Source organism: Hirundo rustica, chromosome Z, assembly GCF_015227805.2.
Source record: "Hirundo rustica isolate bHirRus1 chromosome Z, bHirRus1.pri.v3, whole genome shotgun sequence".
NCBI lineage: Eukaryota > Metazoa > Chordata > Aves > Passeriformes > Hirundinidae > Hirundo > Hirundo rustica.
In genome coordinates this window covers 72,255,759-72,274,514 of record NC_053488.1, presented here as the reverse complement: position 1 = coordinate 72,274,514, position 18,756 = coordinate 72,255,759, and the positions used below count along the sequence as shown (strand labels likewise).

General features: G+C 41.4%; 1 long non-coding RNA gene across 1 annotated transcript; it reads left to right on the top strand.

Annotated features, from left to right (window-relative positions):
• Positions 1 to 10,360: 10,360 nt before the first annotated feature.
• Positions 10,361 to 18,439, top strand: LOC120765897 (uncharacterized). The gene is made up of 3 exons (XR_005704517.2): positions 10,361 to 10,474; positions 16,262 to 16,381; positions 18,077 to 18,439. It is a non-coding gene; the product is annotated as an uncharacterized LOC120765897 (long non-coding RNA).
• The last annotated feature ends 317 nt before the right edge of the window (positions 18,440 to 18,756 follow it).

Sequence of the window (18,756 nt, the reverse complement as noted above, 5' to 3'; positions counted from 1 at the left end):
GTATCCACAGACAACCTTGTAGCTTTATGGATAGCTACCAGCCAGACAGCCTCAGGAAAAAGAGTAGTGGATGGGGTAGAAGATGGCTGCAGATAATATGATGCACTAGGGACAGCTGACTTTATCACTGTACACTTGGCTATATGCTAACACATCTCTTTAATCATTAGAACTGTAGTTCAGGAAGCTTCTTGGTTTTCTTCTCCACTGTGTATAAACCTGAATTCTTGATAACAGACATGAAAGCTGAGCTATATGCACTTTCCTTGACACTCATGCATCTGCTTTTAGCCTTACTGTGCAATGGGTCTATTTTAAAAATATGTTCCTTGCTAGCCATTTGCAGCTTGTTTCAGAGCAGCCAAAGCCATGCATAGCATGTAGCAGAAAAACCCCCAGATGCTGAAAAGCACACTGCTCACAAAAGTGTGTTTGTTAGGGAAAAATTTTGAGAAACACAGGCACTTTTAACTAGAAACCAAAGATGAAACAAAAGCTCAGAACTGGCACCAGTAGCAGAACATGTTGACTGCACTTTCTTGTGTGTGTTTGTGTATGCTGAGGCCTCTGAGCTTCAGCTGTAGTCATTCACAGAAAGCATTTACCCAGTACAAGGTGGACTGAATGCATGTTCAATAGCTAGACACCAAATCCCAGTCTCCCCAGTTGTTGTTGCTTGGGCATACATGCCTTGGAGGCCACAGCTGTGTTCCAGCTCCTGGTACTGACCAGCACAGACATCACTCACCATCCTCCAGACACCCGCACACAGAACTGAGTGCCCCTCACACAGGAAAGGAGTAGAAGGGAGTTCACTAGGAAAGATGCGATAGATGCACACTAGGTATCAGCACCGTAAGACATAGGTAGACATAGACAAGCTGTTTACACAAGCTGACTGTTTACACAAACCTGATCCTTTTAAATCCCTTTACAGCTCTGTTTTATGATGGCTTTTTCACCCTTCAAATCACCTAAACCTCTCCCTTTTCCTGCCTTTGTTTCCTTCCCTAAACATCCCATAATAAGTCCTGTGCTTTCCAGAACTGCTTTTCCCATGCATTTCATAAAACATCTCATAGCCCTAGACAGCAAAACTCCTCAGACACCTGATCTGGAGAGCTGCTCCTGAATGACTCATGAGGGTGGGTATGACACCCTATGCTTCTCCTGGGACAGTCCTCAGAGGGGTTGGACAAGGGTCCTCAAAAGTCATTAATTTTCCTGCCATTGTGTCCCTGTGTCAGAATTAAATAAAGGCTAAAACTAAAACATCCTGGTATGAAAGTGATTCAGTTTTGCTGTTATGGACATGCAGGAGGGGTAGACAAGAGCTAGTTGCAGATCTTGCTTGCTTCTCTTATTGCTCACTGCTGCAAGCTATCCTTAAAGGACAATGAAGCACACCTCAGCTCAGCTGCAGTAAGATATTGCGCCTTTATGAATTTTCCGAGACATTTTGAATAAAGTTTCTTAAAAGCCCACCACTACTTTGTAGAAGAGGCCTATTACTTTTAATGCTATCAAGCATGCCTATATTAAATACTTCCCGTCCCTTACAATGTGATGGCAGTGCTCACCTTTGCAGGAAAAATAATTCTTCCTGGAAAGCCTCTGTAGGTGATCATCATGAGGTTCGGTAAGTGCTTTACACAGATTCCTCTCCTCATGTGTTCAGCTTTGCTGGGGATGGAATATATTTCTTCAGGGCAAGAATAAAGGATTATAGCTGGTAAAGTAAATTACAAGCTGAGCCGCCCACAGGCTTTGAGTGCACTAACAGCAATGTGGCAGCTACCTGATGGCTTTTCAAAGCAACAGGCTTTCTAGACAGGCTGGAAGTGGGGTCACAGTCGGGGTGGACTCTTGTGAAATGTCACAGGAGGGAGGACTGACATTTAAAGAGCACTTAAACAAATGGCTTTTTTATGCTATGCCTCCTTCTGGTTTACATTCCGGGTGTATGTCCACCCTGGTGCTTTCAAAAGTCAATTTTCTTGACCTAATGGTGGGTTCTGTGGAGCACATCCTAGTCCAGGGAGCATAAAAAAAGCTAATTTTGGTTTAATGTTTGATGTCTTCTCTTCATCCTGGTCAGCCTTGCTTTTCTCTAACCATTCTGTAAAACTTCTCTCATCAAGCCATGCTTTTTATGTGTAGTCTGTGGGTATGAAGGTACTTCAATAGATTTGGCTCACTGATTACAATACTGGACAAAATGAAGGGGCCTGGGGACAGGGCAAGCAGAACTCTCATGGTCTGCTTGGCAGTAAGTTTGGAAATACTTAGGTAAAGCTGATCTTTTCCAGATTTGCAATAGAAACAGATTGTGAGTCTAAGTCGAGTTAGTCCTGGATGTCTCAATCGTTTTGGAGCTTCTTCCAGGTTTTCATTGGCTTTCTGGAATATAACCTAAAGCTCCTCTTTGCAGTACAATTCATTCAACTGCTTTGCACCAGAAGGAACCAGCAGTGTATGCAGAATGCTATATGCTGACATAATGAAATATTTCAAGGGCACCGCAGATGGCTGGGCTGGTTATAAATAATACTGGAGGAAAGCTGCATTAGAGTCACATAAACCACTCCTAAAAATCTCTGCAGGGAGGTATTTTTAAAACCCACCCACTGCAGTTTCATTAGCACCACCTGTCTTATATTTGGAGAAAGACAGATATGATCTCCAGATATTTCTGGTACCCTGAAAAGCAATGAATGCAAATGATTAAATATTCATGGTGTCCCTTCATATTGAAATGTTTCTTTTTTAGGCCTGCAGCTGACCATTTCCTACCTTAGAGAGACACTTGAGGACTGCAGGATTCTGTGAGATTTCATATCTAATATCTGAAGCAAATTAACTGTTGGCCCGAGGAAACTTTCAGTTGAGATATCTGCAATAAACTCAGCTATGGAAAACCAGAGAAATTCCTGTGTATTCCATAGCTGCAAATTTTATTTAACTTTCCAAAGGAGTATATGAAATTATGAGAAGATAGTAGAAATATGTAAAATTCAAGGGGCTAATTGAGTAATACATTGGCTTTTTAGCGAGCAGAAATTCTCTCATCTCTCCCAGGGAGCTAGCAGGGGACATTTGAAGCATATTGTAGCTGCTCCACAGATTTAGTTAGGAAGAGTAAATGGAAGATTTGAGCCCAGTTAGACTGGCAACAAAACAGTTATTGAAATTTTCCTGAGGATATGAACAAATTTTATCTGACTTCCTCCTTCTTCAACCACATGTCCAGTCCTCATCCCAGCTTTTCTTATAAATGAAAAACTGCAGTGGTTCCGTTAAACCAGGAAGCGGCACTGTTGGAAAGGAATGAGAAGTCAAGCCTGCTCCGCAGCTCCCATAAGGGCAAATTGACAAGGAGACGGATAATCGGGAGGGACAGTGGGATGGAGTGTCTGACCCGACCGCCAAAGCCGTGAGTGACCTTTATGTGTCACTCGTCAACTCTGAACCCTCTGCGGGGATCACTTCAATTCAAGATTTAGCAAAGACATGTAATGGCAGAAATAAAGAATCACTGGTTTCTTCTCTTCTTGCCCTTCAGACCCTCTACCAGAACACAAATAATTCAGCAGGTTCCTTCTCGCAGTGCTTGTGTCTTTTAGCGTTTCAGAAGGTAAACACAGAGAAGACATACAAGCCCGGGTTGTTCTCTTAAGGCCTCTCTACACAAAAGCCTTTCCTTCTTTGAGGGGGGGAAAAAAAAAGAAAAAAAAAAAAAAATCAGAAATGATACTGAGAGATTGACACCTGCAAAAGTATATATGTATCTCGTGTTTTGCGTGGTGTGATCTAGTGGTGCTGCTGTTCAGTACTATTACCTGTGAGACAGAAGAGAGCATTTGAAAATTTTCAAGGTATAAGACACTGACTTAACTCTTAGAAGTTGTGATTCTTTCTGAGAGAGAGAGGATGAGTCTCTGCCCCAGGGAGCATTTATTTGAGAGTTTCTCGTCTTGTGGGCCATGGATGTAAACCTTAGCATTTTCCAAAGTGATCGAACACCAAATAGTCATGTCCATAGTTGCCTCCGTGTGCTGCCTGTTTGATCTCTTCCTGTAGCTGGATGACAAAGAACTGATACATGAGTGCTAGAAGGAAGACACTGGCAGGTTGGCCATTGTGCAGCATGTGAACTGTGGAGTCATCAGCTGTATTTCTCTGAGACTAAATTTATAGCAGCAATTTTTGGAAGTTATGAAATTTCACTGCATTGAAGAAGAAATATCCTTTTTTCTTTCCTCACCTTGCTTTGTCTTTTGGACAACTATGCTCTGGTAATGCTGTGCTTTGATTAACTGATTAACATGCAGCTCCTTTAGGTTTTCAGAAGAAAAGAGTTCCTTGATTTGAGTGTCTGTGCAGTTGCCCAGCAGCACGGTCCCATTGTATGCCAATGGTCACCACTCAGAGCTCCAGGGCCTGGCCAGTGGTCAGGGGCAGGCTGGTGAAAAACTGAGTAAAACTCCTCCTCTGTCATTGCAGAGGTTTGCATCCTCATTCCATGCAGACTGTCTCTGTTTTTCACACTGTGGCTGCAAAGATTTAGGGATGCATCTGTCAGAGCCTCTAACAGAAGTGACCTGGGAGATGAATATGTGCATGGACACTGCTGATGGATTTCTCCCGTGACCCTGTCCATGCTGGTTAGCATTGCTCTCCAGGTATGTAGAAATGGGAAGATAAAGCAGTCCTAAAGCCTGAGGTATTGTCGTGAGCAGCTTTTTCTGATCTTGGTTTCTAGATGATTTTATTCATTCAAATCTGCTGTAGCATTGTCATGGGTTATTTGAACAAAAATTTGTGTTAGATTTCTTTTAGAGAGGCAGCTGAAACAGCTAGCTCACAGCACATACATTTTCAGTGTTCATATTTCTTCTGCATTCCCCGACCTGCCAATACAAACTGCTACTGAGGATCCCCTAGCAGAGCTGTAGTAGTAAACACATAATTCTTTTTGCAGTCTGCTGCTGTTTTATAAATGTAGACAAACTAAAATATATAAGCATTTCTGAGTAATATATTGAGGTTTCAAAAAATGATCCATCCATTTTGGATCACTTTTTAAATAAAACATATAAAATAAATAAAACATCTTTGATTAAGCAAAAAGGTGGTCCAAAAGAGGACATTAATCATTTAGCTTTTAGTTATATCAAAAATCTACTATGTTTCTTTCTACGCATCCATCTCTTACAGTTCTTATGAGAATACTCACATTTCCTCATGGGAGAGTACTGTATTTAATTAAATACATGTAAATTGTAGTGCAGTGACTCACACTTAACTTTTCACTTCCATATAACATACTTTGGGTGATGCATTTTCAGTGCACAAGGCATTTAAGACATCTGGTCCAGGCATATTTTTACACAGGAATTTTTGTTTCTGGTTCTGGGGAAACCTGTGCTTTCAGACTTTCCCCTCAGTGCTGGAACAGACTGCTTTCTCACAAGGCTCCTCCCTCTGGAGCGAGACCATGGCTGGTGAAGGGTCTGAACCACAAGTCTTACAAGAAGAACCTGAGGGAGCTATGTGTGTTTCACCTGGAGAAAAGGAGGCTCAGGGGTGACCTTATCACTCTCTACAACACCCTGGAAGACGCTGTTGCCAGCCTCTTCTCTCAGGCAACAAGTGACAGGACAAGAGGACACAGTCTTAAACTGCACCAGTAGATGTTTAGGTTGGACATTAGAAGGAGTTTCTTCACAGAAAGGGTGATTAGGCATCGGAATGGGTTGCCCAGGCAGGTGGTGGAGTCGCCATCCCTGGAGGTGTCTAAGCTAAGACTGGACATGGCACTGAGACCAAGTAGTCTTGATTGGTCAAAATGTGGGGCTTGCTGATCTCAGAAGTCTTTTCCAACCTAGTAATTTCTGTGATTCTGTGCCTGCACTGCACCACCCATCCACAACTACATCACTGGGCCACCATAAAATTTACCTTTCACAAAATCAGGGTCCTTTTTTTAAATTTTGACGCCCCGGACCAGATCCTTCCCACTGTGAAGAGTGAAGCACACTCCTGCTGACAGTGAAGATCGAGGCTCTGTGAGGGCAGCTGGCTGCTCTGGCTGCCCTTGGTTAATGCTACGAGCCAGTCCATCTGGCAGGATTACCCAAAGTACATTAGTGAAACTACTTCGGCACCAATCGATGACTTTATCCCTCACTTAAATTCCATTACTTAATTTTGGAGGCTGCAGCCTGAAAGTCAAACTGCAGTAATGTAATTTGGGTGGATAATAAAAAAGAAAAAACAAAACCACCCTTACAAATAGTCAAGAAACATCTATTTTGTGTAATGTTATGGGATGTGTTATAATATCTCTTTATCCAATGCAAAATAAAGTTTATTTTTTTCTGCAAAATTGTTGTATATTGCACCTTATTTGAGGGTGAAAGCCATTCTCTTATTACTTTATTAATGCAGAGTGTGTCACTGCACGTTTCCCAGCTATCCTCTTTAGCCTGAGTCATTTATACCTTTGCTTTGCTTAGTCTACTTCCACACATCAGGTCAAAAAACAGAATTAGAGTTGCCCCAGGAGAGAGTTTCTATCTTAAAATTTATGGTAAAATGAGTTTTCTGCAAGCGGTCTGATAAGTGTGTTCTTTTTTAATTAAACTTTTTAACCTATCAAGACTAAGGAAGTCAAGCTGGTTATTTAGTACAGGGGAAAGCACCACTGCTTATTTTGATACTTGCACTTCTTATTTCTCTATGATTTATTGCTGTTAGAAGGACTGAGCATCAGAATAGATAATTTTTATTGTACTGCCAAGCTGTAAGAAATGGATAAAAATAACACAGTTTTGTTTAAGAAAACAAAACTCGACTTTAAAACATCCTGCTCATGGATTTACAGATAAGATCTTTCTCTCTGGTTAGGAATAGTGCATGTCTTCTATTCAATGCTCTTCTATGGAGTTTGCAATAGAGTGGATGGGATCCTCCCATTGTCTTCATTTCCACCTGGACAAGAGACAAAGAAAGAAGCTCAGAGATGGGAAGAACAAATCATTTCAGGTTTTGATGACTAGAATATTTTGGGACAGACACAATCACTGCTTACTAAGCTTACCATACTTGGTAGTATGTGTAGAGAAGAGGAGTTTTGAGTTATTTTGTTTGAAGCCCTCCTTTCTCACTAGAGAAGTAAAAAACTTAGTCACAGTGAGGATTAAAGAGGAGATAAGAGTGGAGTTCCTGACACCTCTCTGCTGGGGGAAGAGAGAGTATTGCTGTGACAGACTAATTATAAAAATTATGGGAAAGTGATATCCCTGTAACAGATTTGGATGCAAGTTCACTTGAATAGCACATTGATTTTACAGATTGAATCCAATCATGTAACATGGTTCTAAGTGAAATACTGTATTTCACACTTTTTGATTGTTGCTTGATGGATCCTTGTCTTGTGGCATCTGAAATCCCAACACAGCTTTCGACTAAGAATAGTTCATGTCTGACTTGGCTGAGCAGTGTAGTCAAACCTGCAGCTATCTGCAGTAGAGCATCCTCTCGTTGCATCTCCAGGAAGACAGGAAGATTGTTTTCACAACATTCACCTCAGTGGAAATAGAAAAAACTTGGGGAGAGCTGGGAGGAACATCCTCCACACAAACTTTGTCACAAGTAAACTGTGTCCCTTTGGGCTGGTACAGAATGAAATCCCTCTAAGGTCTGCAGGCTCGCAGACAAAGACTTGGGCACTTATGCTCCACTGTGCTCTGGCTGGCTTTAAATTTCACCTTCCCTCGGGCTCCCTCCACCTGCACGTGCTGCTGATGTTGCTGTTGTAAGATGTGAATTAACATCTTCTGCAGAAGCAGACGTTTCCACCTGTTGGAGGCACAGCTGTCGCTGTTATTCATTAGGTCTGCAGGATCAGGTCTGAGCCGGAGGCTTCGAGGAGGTTTCTGAGGAACTATCCCAAGGCCCTCACTGCCAGCTTCTCTGCCTCATTAGGGAACAGACTGCAGACTCTTTAAAAGAAGAGTTAATAGCAAAGTAACCTAGAGTGACACTTGGTAAGCAGCCAAGCAGTTGGAGGCACAAACTGTATGATACCTCTTGCAAACATTTTGGTTAGTCACCAGCAGCTCTGATCTGCATGCATAAGATTCCTGAGGCTGTGTAGTTGGAGAAGGCTGTCTGGGACAGCTCTCATGGAACTGCACAAGGGAAGGTGGAAAGCTGCTTGGAAATCTTGACAGCCATATCAACAGGGAAGAATTTCATTTAGCAAAACCAAGAAACTATCCTCCCCTGCCTGACAAGGACCCTAATGCAGCGCTCTCAGATTCACTGCACAGTGTGTGTGCAGGGCACATTACGGATGAGGGCAAATAGCTACACATTTCACTGATAGCTCTGCAGGGTGCTTCAGAAGATTGGCCATTTCAGGCTTCTGATTCTTCTGTCTGATAGCTGAATTTGATTTGCCATCACACTCATGACATCTGTTTGAATGTGCTTCCGTCCCACTTTGGGAAAGTAGAAAGTCTGAGAGGGAGAGAAGGAAATTTTCCTAGTTCAGCTAGAAGAAGTAAAGATTTCAGCCTCTCTCATGCTATGATAATGTATGCTGTGATTGGTCCATCACTACTAACACAAGACAGCTTAAAACGCATTTGAAAATGGAAATGAAATAAAAGAGATGGAGAGATGCCTTAGGACCTCAGCTGCTCACAGCATTCACTTCTGCTTTAAGCCTCTCTCTGGCACAAACTGAAACAAACTAGGTGTAAAACTTTGAAACTTCTAGTGAAAATGTGGTGCATAGCAAGGGGGAAAGACAGTTTGGTTTATGATCAGACAACAGCCAGAAGTTACTTTTAAGACTTGGAACCTGTGCATTTTGAGATTATATGGAAATGAGCATATTTTTCTTTAGAGGAAATGGAAAGGAAGTAAGAGGAAAATAGCATTACTTGATTGAGGCAATAGCAAAACTTAGAAAATTACCGTAGCTTGACTAGGATATTGATGAACCCACTGGAACAGCTCTGCTCTGATTTGTTTCCTACAGTGTGCCAGAGCCAAGTCTTGGCAGGATTATAGTGATTCTGTTTTTAATTATGTCCGTCTTTTGACACTATTGATTTTGTAAGGTGCTTCTGTTCCCGCATGCTAGGCTTTATACTCTATAGTTAGATAGGTTTTTTGCATATGGCCTAGAAAACATGCTGCAAAGAGTGAATACAGTGTCCCAAGAGTTATTTACCCTGTAAACTCCTCCTTCCTTCAGGTATTAATTCTACACATTTCATGGCCTGTAGTGCTGTCTCCAAGATGCTGTGCTATGCTAGTGCATAACAAATAAATTCAATGGCAACAGTTAACAGATCAGGGAAGCAAGTTGTAGTTTATATCTGGATTAGAGTTACGTAGTTACATACTTACCTAACTACAGGTCTATAGCTCTAGTGAGCTGTCATGGCAACTTGTGCAGAGAACTCAAGATTTATTCATCTTTACAGGAAGCTAATAATTATGTTCTCTATAGTGTCTTCCACTCCTTGTGTAATAATTCTGAGAATGTGAAGGTTTAGAATAGTTCTGAGTACAGAGCTGGTGGTTTTGGTGTATCATCAGCTAAGATATGATTCCTGATTCAGATACCATCATTTTATATATTAAATTGATGGCAGTATTTTCTCCACCCATGAACATAAATTTATGCTTATCCACATAGAATTTAATCTGCTCTTTTATTGACTAGTCACTTGATATTACCAGATACATATATAAAGTCATAACTGGATAACTGTGATTAGCCTAGTGAAGTTTCTGGCCTCCCTCTTCTCTCCTGATCTTTTACAGCTTATTTGGGACTGTGTTGAAAGGTCACTGATAGGCACTTCCCTTGAGATTTTCCTCTGTTGAAATAAACCCCCCACTTTCTCCTGCTCTTTATCTTTTCTCTTTCAACCGTTTATATGAGGGCTTTAGCCTGCCATGCTGCAGTAGAGTTGTATCTCTCAAGGGTTGTGTTGAAAGCCATCAGAATTGTTTCAAATTGGCATTGTTTACCAGGCCATCCCAAGAACACAAATAAGTTAGTAAGGCACATATTTCCTTGACAAACACCACTGTGACTTGTCCTTAGTGCCTGTGGTTTATCCATGCCCCGTAAACTCAGTTGATTAGAAGACTCTTGGTGAATTTGCCAGATACAGAGAGAGTGTTTGCAGGCCCGTGACTCCCAAGGTCTCATGGCTCTTGGCTCTTGGTGACCTGGTTGTCTCTAGAGAGGTTCCCAGTCAGCAGCAGAGTCTGGACATGTTAATCAGGTCAGATAAATATAGATTTGCCTGAGAAAAAAATCAGAGGGAGAGATGGACACACAGGACCTTCACTGTCCTTTAGAGCTCTGGGCAAAAAAGGAACAGAGGAGCTTTCAACTCTGAGTGGCAAAGAATGAAGACAAAAGTTGTGTGAAGGAAATCAGGTGAGGAATGAAAAGTTATTCAGGAATAATGGGAGAACTAGTGACAGAATGCTGCTTTTTGGGAGGGGCACACAGTTATCCATAGTCTGATTTTTGGCTAAAGTGGAGAAATGAGAAGAATTTCCATCTCCTTGTTAATTATTTATAAATAAAATAATAATAAATACAAATTAAAGAAGCAGAAACATAAAAACAATCACCCAGGTCATGTTTGTTAATTTTCAAATCAAAACCAGTTGCTTCTACAGAGGAGAATTGATGATAGACTCAAGGTGGTGGCTTGTCTCCCTCATGGAGCCCCGGCTCTGGTTTTGCTCCAGCTAGCTCGAGAGAAAAACCACAGTTGGGAGGATTTTTCCTCAGGGTCCCAAAACCCAGGAGCATCTGAGAACCTTTCCCTTAGCAGAGAGAGTGAGTTCCTGTTGATGCAAAGGAGGGTCTGCACTTGATCCAAGGGTGAAACCAGGCCTTTATTCAGTCTTTCTTCTGTGTTCCTGTCCCAGCCTGGGTCAGGAGCCCTGTCCCAAACCAAGAGAGAGCAGGGGCTGCATGGTCTGTGACTTATATCCAGGGAAGGAGCTAAAGGCAGGGACAAGCCAATACCTGATATGGTGGGAGTGGAACAGGGTTGTATTACATTCAAGGAAGGGGGCTGGGAACAATGTGGGAGATGGGCTGGGGGAAAGGCGGGGACAGACTTTGGGATATTACAATTTCCAGGGGAATGGGTGGGGGGATACAGAAGAAACCATTATAAAACCCAATATTAATATGAAACCAAATAACACACAGCAACACACAGTGGTATGGATATTTATCCCTCATTGTGGTGGTGTTTTATGGGTGCCAAACTATTCTGGCAGAGAGAAAAAATAACCCATGGTAGTGAAGCTTCTGTTTGTGAAGCTAATTCTCTCCCAGTACACAAGAAAACAAATGTTTGGGGGATACACCTTGGCCACTTGATTGCAGAGCTGCATCCAGCGTAGTTTTCTACATTTACCTTTGGCCATCACAACTGCTTATCCCATCTGCCCTACGACTGCCTCAGTTGTTCTTGCCCTCCTGCCTTCCTTCCTCCAGCAGTTTCTCCCCAGGACACGTACACCCTTATGTGAAACTTTCCTGTGTTATTCTTGTCCCAGTTATCAGAAGTTAAACTTCTCTCATGGTACCAAACATTGCCAAAAGCCTTGCACAATCATCAGTAATAATAGCAGAAAGTTATCATTTTAGGTGTGACTAATAGAGTGAAGAATAGAGTGAAGGCTTCATTACAGTAAAGGCCTTGCAGACAGGAAAATGTAATTATTGCCACCTTGGAAAGCTTATGGCCTAGAGATGCATTAAGTGTTCAACACCTTGTGATTATTTCTCTGTTGATATAATAGAAAAATTGTAACCTTTTCTTCAGATCATAAAGGCTTCTGAAGTTCTAAAAAATAAAGCCAAGAATTCCACCCTTTCCAAAGCTGTTATCACTGATTCCATAATTTTCTGTTCAGTTTTTAGCAGTGTTCATCTCATAGTAACAAAGGCATTTTCTTTTAGTTATTGAACTAAAAGAAAGGTAGTTGAAAAAGAGCTGTGAGAGCACCACAGATCTTTCCTGTCCTCTGTATATTTTTTAAAAGACCAGTGTAGGCATACAGATATATCCAGCCCTCCCCCAAAACCATAGAGCTCAATTTGTGAATTTCTAGGTAATTCACTGTGTTCTTTCACTGGAGAGCTGGCTTTCCCTAAATAGGTTGAATGGTTAGTGATGCTGGTAGAATGAATTCAAAGTCACAACATTTTCGTGACATCATCTCCTCTTTTGCAATTCCCAAGCCTCTGAGGATTAATAAGCTGAACCACAGTTATTCCTAGACACCTCTGTGATACCAGTCAGCTTCACAGTTTCCACTGCTCCACTGTGATGAGGCCCTGTGACACCCTGGAAACAGAATTGCACTTAGCTGAGCATGCCTCTTCATCTCCCTTGTGCCCTGGTGTTGGTTTGAATTATCAGGCATGTGATTCAGAATGACCTGCTTGCTCTTCTTGCAGGGCTCACATGGCAGTATAGAGAGTGTCTGTGCATTGTTGTGACACAAAGAGAAGGGAAAATGATCCAGAGGTGAAAAGATGTTATGAAGAAAAGCTGTTGTGGTACATGCACCAGCAAGTGAGATCCATGAACTGGGAGAAGAGGATTATGAGGCCCTTTCAAAGACGCACCATCTAATAGTTAGGAAAAAAGTAAAGGGATAGCTTCTAACCTCTTCTGTGCTTTAATCAAGTGGAAACTGGGACTCATTGAAACCATAAGAGGAAAACCAGGCAAACTGCAAAACCTGTACATATACAAGACAGTCACATGAGGTCACCAGAGAAGAAATAGTCTTATCTTTTTAATCATGCTATGGTTTATCTCACTTGGGGGGAAAAAAACAAAAACAACAAAACAAACAAAAACACAAACCAAAACAAAAACAAAAAAACAAACAAACAAACAAACAAAACAAAAACCAAAAATCACACTTTGGGAAAGTTGTTTTGAAACAAAATAAATCCTTTCAGCCATTATGTACAAGTGGTGAAAATGTATGTACTTCCAAAGCTTTCTGGAGTTCACATAAACCATCGGAATGAAATGTTAGAAGGGTTTTTGAACTTTCTTCTGTTGTAGATAAAACCCAGATACTGATGGATGATATGCATCAAATTTCTGCAAAACACAGGAAAATTCTTCTTCAGAAGCTTCAATGTGTCTAGATGCTTGGAGATGGAGTCTCTCCTGGCGTGAACCAGGAGTTGTCAGGTTGTGCCATGGGAGAAACCCCCCTCCAAACATGGAGACTTTGAGTGATAAAATCTTTTGGCTCTCTGTTGACAGAGCTTTGCGCAGAATAGAAACAAATGCCATCTCCTGGCCCTGGCTTTAACACCCTTGAATTGCCTTGTCCATATGCTCAGCTTGCTTGATTATATGTGAGAAGAAAAAAGTTTGCTAAATTCAGGGGGGTTTGCCTTGAAGCAGAACTTTGCCAGCAGATGGGTAGCAGGGGCTCCACTTGATTGTGTCAAGAGCCTCAGTGTACAGATGATAGGGGAAACTGGTAAAATTAGAAGAGCCAGAGACAAAGACACAGACCATCTGGGGACCTTGTGGGACTGTTTTATCTCAGGAAGCAGCTGAAAGTAGTTGGGAACAAGGCTGGAGAAACAGGAGTTTCTGTGCCAGAAAAACGGTGTTTGCAAATGTTTCATTGCAGTCTGTTTCCTCTGGCAGATTTTTCTCTATTAGAAAATTACTTCATTCATTCCTTTTTTATTCCAGAAGCAGAACAGAGAAAGCTGGCATCTAAGGATGCTCATCATCAAGACATGGGCACGGCTTCCTGTGAGGTTTTTACTCCTTTTGCAAAATGGATTGCGTTATGGCCTGCAATACCTAATTTCCTGGGAAGTGCCCTTGAGCAGGCATCCTCCCACATGTCTACTGCCTGTGAGGATGGTGGGACATCTTTTGGGGAGGATGGAGTGAAATGGATAGGTGTGCTCTGCTTGGGCAGCTGTTTCCCAGCTGGTGTGCTTGAGGAAGCAGGTGCAGCTTAGCAACCACATTCTGAGTCATGGCCAAACCCCTGCACTTGTGAAGGCTTGAAGTCAGCAAGTACAAAGCAGCGAATGAGCTGACTGGGTTTGTCATCTGGGCAGTACATTTGTGAAAGAACTGAGACTCTGAGAGTCACTGCTCTTGCAAGTATTGGAATGGTCTGCCTCAGGAGGTGGTGGAGTCACTATCCCTGGGTGTGTTTAAAAAAAGACTGGATGTGGCACTCGATGCCATGATCTAGTTGGGGTGTTAGGTCATGTGTTGGACTCCATGATCTTGAAGGTCCCTTCCAACCTAGACATTCTGTGAGTCCAGAGGAGGGCAACGAGGCTGGTGAGGGGCTTGGAACACAAACCCTGTGAGGAACGGCTGAGGGAGCTGGGGTTGTTTAGCCTGGAGAAAAGGAGACCCAGGGATGACTTTATCACTCTCTACAACTTCTTGAAGGGTGGCTGTAGACAGGTGGGGGTTGGTCTCTTTCCTCAGGCAGCAACTGACAGAACGAGAGGACACAGTCTCAGGTTGCATCAAGGGAAATATAAGTTGGACATTAGGAAAAAAATTTTCACGGAAAGAATGGTAAAATCCATGTGCAGTGTGCATTTTTGTCCGTCTCTGGCCAATGTTGCTTCTTTCAAGCCATGCTGAGTAAGTGCTCCAGAGCCGATGCAATCTCTGAACCACATGACAATAGGTGGCTCTTGGTGCAGTTTCTGCACCTGAGGAGAGCTTGGAGAATGCCAAAGCAGATTGTGATTTAGAGTAGTTTTGCCTATTTAAATTTTGATACAATGCAAAGTCTAGCTTTCTAATGTCAGCATCTGTTGTCCTGCCAAATTGTGCCTGTTGCATTGTAAACAAAGGAATCAATCTCTTGTGAAAAATATTTTTTGAAATGAGAGACTAAGGAAGTAAACATGAGAAACTTGTGTCCATGGTATTATCCTAAAAACAAGCTAAATTCCACTTGCAAGTGAAAACCTGCTCTCCATTACTGTTTTTTTTTTCCCCCCCTCTGGTAACATAAACAGCTTAACTTGTCAGCAGTGACGTCAGTTGTACACAGAATTGCTTGTGTGCGTTTTGTATAAAGCAGATTTCTTTATTTGGAATTATTTCAGTAAAACTTTTCCCTCTTTCCCTATGTCCCGAAAGGATGTTTTGAGACTACAGCATTTTCTAAGCAATTAGATTTTCTAACCTGCTGTTCTGGCCTTCACCAACCCATGAAACTGATTTTAGATGGGGAAGTTTGAGCTAGCTCACCTGCTATGGGGCTTTTGCACATTGCAACAACCTGCAATGAGCACAGTAACAGAAACATTGTGTAATGTGGTCAGGGAGGAAAGCTTCTGAGAGTCAGGGCTACAGCACTCTGTGGGGAGGGAGGGCGAGCTAAAATAATGCCACAGGAAAAGTTACGGGGATGATCTCCTAGGGGCTTGAGGTAGGGTGAGGTTGCTCTGTGTCATCCTCAAAAGCTGGTGTTCTGCAACATATTTTTTCTCCTTTTTTCTTTTTCTGCCTTGTGGGAATTTTCACTGCTTTATTTTATTATTCCCTCCTGATTCAGAACAAAAGGTTAGGTCTAAAAATAAACTGTGGACTGGAAACAGGAAAAAAGAAACCACCAGCCTACACATACACATACATTTCAAAAGAAGTGAGTTAAGTACCAAAATTGAATTACAAATGTTTTTAAAACGAAGAAAAATATAAAGCTTGTGTTTTCTTGAAAAGTGTTTATGGGCACCATTGTGTTTATGGGCAGAAAACTGAGCTTTTACAACTGGCTGTAGGCTGATGACTGTTTTGGGTTGTGTTTATCCTTCTCCGGGATCCACTGATCATTCCTGCACTTATGTTTGTTTAACTGATCACAGAGACTGGCTCTGTATCCTTTGGCTAGTTGATGCAATTGTCCATTCACCTGCTATGGTCTTCCTTGAGACTTACACCAACTCTCTCATCAGGATTTAGAGAGACTCCCCCCACCCTCACCACCAGCAATGATTTGGTTTTTAGTTTTTCACTGAATTTTATGTTTTGGATGGGTCTGTCTTTTGCCATGTGTGTGTGCAGATTGGATAGGTACTGCCTTCTTTCCCATCCGCCTCTTCCTTGCTGTCTTCTTGGGAACACATAACCTGCTTTATATTCATTCATTTGCTTTTCTTATCCAGGTTTGTTTTCTTAGAGACCTTCCAGCCTCTCCAAGACTATTCTCATTTCTCATCACACAGACACAATGGTGATTCCCAAAAGAGAATGTCAGTGGTGTTGGGCTGCCACAGAGAGCCAGGGTAAGTTGCAGAGGAGAGGTGCATGACCCTTTCTGCTGAGATTTCCAGACTGTCACTTGCCAAGTGGAGTCAAACCTCCACCTCTGCAGCTCACTTCAGGAAGCCCTATGAAAGCTTTTCACCATCATTAGCAGAAGACCAGGATAATAAGTTTTCTCTGCAGTGCCCACTCAAATAGGCAGATGACTGTGAGGTACAGCACTGTAACAGTGGTATTACACTCAGTTATGCGGTCCCTGTTTCCAAATCTAAATTGTTGAGTGATCTTGCTGGTGAAATAATTCCTGCCTTTATCAGCAAACTCTGTCCCTCCTAGCTCAACCCCTTTATAGCCAGAACAAAGATCACTGCTAGCAAGTGGTTCTTCCTGATCCCAAAAATGTATATTCCTCTCTCACCTTTTTTTTGAAACATTTTATGTGTTAGGTGTAGCTGAGGGAAGACAGCATCTGTGAATACCTGGTCTGTCTTTCATCATGTACTACATACAAAAAGACATTAAGAGGTTGTACAAGGAATTTTAAGGGGTAGTCCAGAGTTTTCCACAGGGAATTAATTGTGAATTATTCTGGTAATGTTTTCTGCAGAGCCTTCAGGATTTTATGGGTTAAAGGAAAGTTAGAACATGTGTAAGTTGTCCATTCTCATTCAGTTGAAGTTCTGGAGTTTGATACTTGGCAGAGAATATATGGAGGAGAATTTTCAAGGCACCCCAGCAGGTTAAATTTTATGCAGGAGCAGTGTGAACAGTATGTGATTTTCTAAATCCATTTTCTATGTGTGTGGTAAGAAATGTGACTTTTTTTTGGTGATTCCTCTGTTAAGAAGCATTTAGAGGAAAACTATACCACCTCATATAGAACACTTTGATTTCTACAAAAAATGGAATGGAAGAATGCTGTTTTGTCTGCTTGTCCGTATGTTGTTTTCTAAAACTCAGTAGTCTCAGCTGACTCCTTCTAGATGAGATTTGCTATAAACTGGAGGCTACAATACTTTACGGACAGTCAGGTAAGATTTTGGCAAGTTAGAGTACCTTAAAAATAATTTTACTCTCTGTTGCTTATTACAGTATGTACTAAATCATTTAGTGTGCTTTAGTGCTGATGTGTGTCTCTCAGTATTATCTGATATTTAAACTTTGTTGACTTCTTATGCAATTTAATTTGTATTGAAACAAAACTCCTGTCAGTGCTTGTGCCCGTAACTTGACAGTTTGAGAGATGTAGCCCATTGATCTCCAAATGAAATGTAACAAATCTTGTGAAAATCAACTCCGAATCACAGAATCAACACAGCTAAATTGTCATGAAGAAATCATCTTCACGATGTGTACCATTTATTCAGGGAGACAACTCTGGAAACTAAAGGAAGAAAATAATTACAAGTTACTAATGGCTCAGTGTACTCTGTTCAAAGCCCTGCCCAGGTGTTTGTGTTCATGCTCTGTCATGAAGGATTCTGTTGTGAAAAGGAAAGTATTTTCTTTTTGAAAATAAAATTTTGACAGTCTGGAAGACGAGATTTCCTAGTCTTCCCCCATTTCAGTCTCCTGTGTTTGTGTGCCAAGTATCTTAGACAGCATTTGGTAGGTGTGGATAAGAGATGGAGTTGAGCTTGAATTACTAATAAGTTTGAATCTGAAAATAGATCTCTGAAGGGAATTGACTTTTTTTTTTTTTTTTCCAAATCCAGAAATACGCCAAGGAGGAGTTGCTGGAAAGAGTCAATGCTTGCAGCAATAAAATGAGAGAAAAAGAAAGTCTAAATCTATAATAGAAAATATTCCTCTAAGCAGTCAAATCTTTGAGAAAGAATGGTTCTAATGTGGTACACACTATGTGACCAGTATTTGCATCTCTGGCTCTCCTGCCCACTTGAGCCAAGCGTGTCCCAGATCCTTACCTCTACAATTTAGTGCACTCTTGTGAAGAACGGACCTTTTCAAACTCTGACATACCAGGTCCTCTCCAGATTCCCAGGCTCAGCCTGCTGGTGAGTTTCTCCATGGCCTTGTCAAATACAAATATATGTAATTCAACAATTTAGAGTACCTTGGTAAACAGAAGTACATAGTCCATTTCTTGGTCCATATGAATATATTAAAACATTTCTCCTAAGGGAGATAACCCCATTCTGTTGTAAGAAGGAACACCTCTCCAAGCAGAAAAATGAATTTTGCAGAATAATTAAAGCTAGGGAAAAAAAAGAGAAAAAAAAAAAAGAAAAGAAAAGAAAAGAAAAGAAAAGAAAAGAAAGAAAAGAAAAGAAAAGAAAAGAAAAGAAAAGAAAAGAAAAGAAAAAGAAAAGAAAAGAAAAGAAAAGAAAAGAAAAGAAAAGAAAAGAAAAGAAAAGAAAAGAAAAGAAAAGAAAAG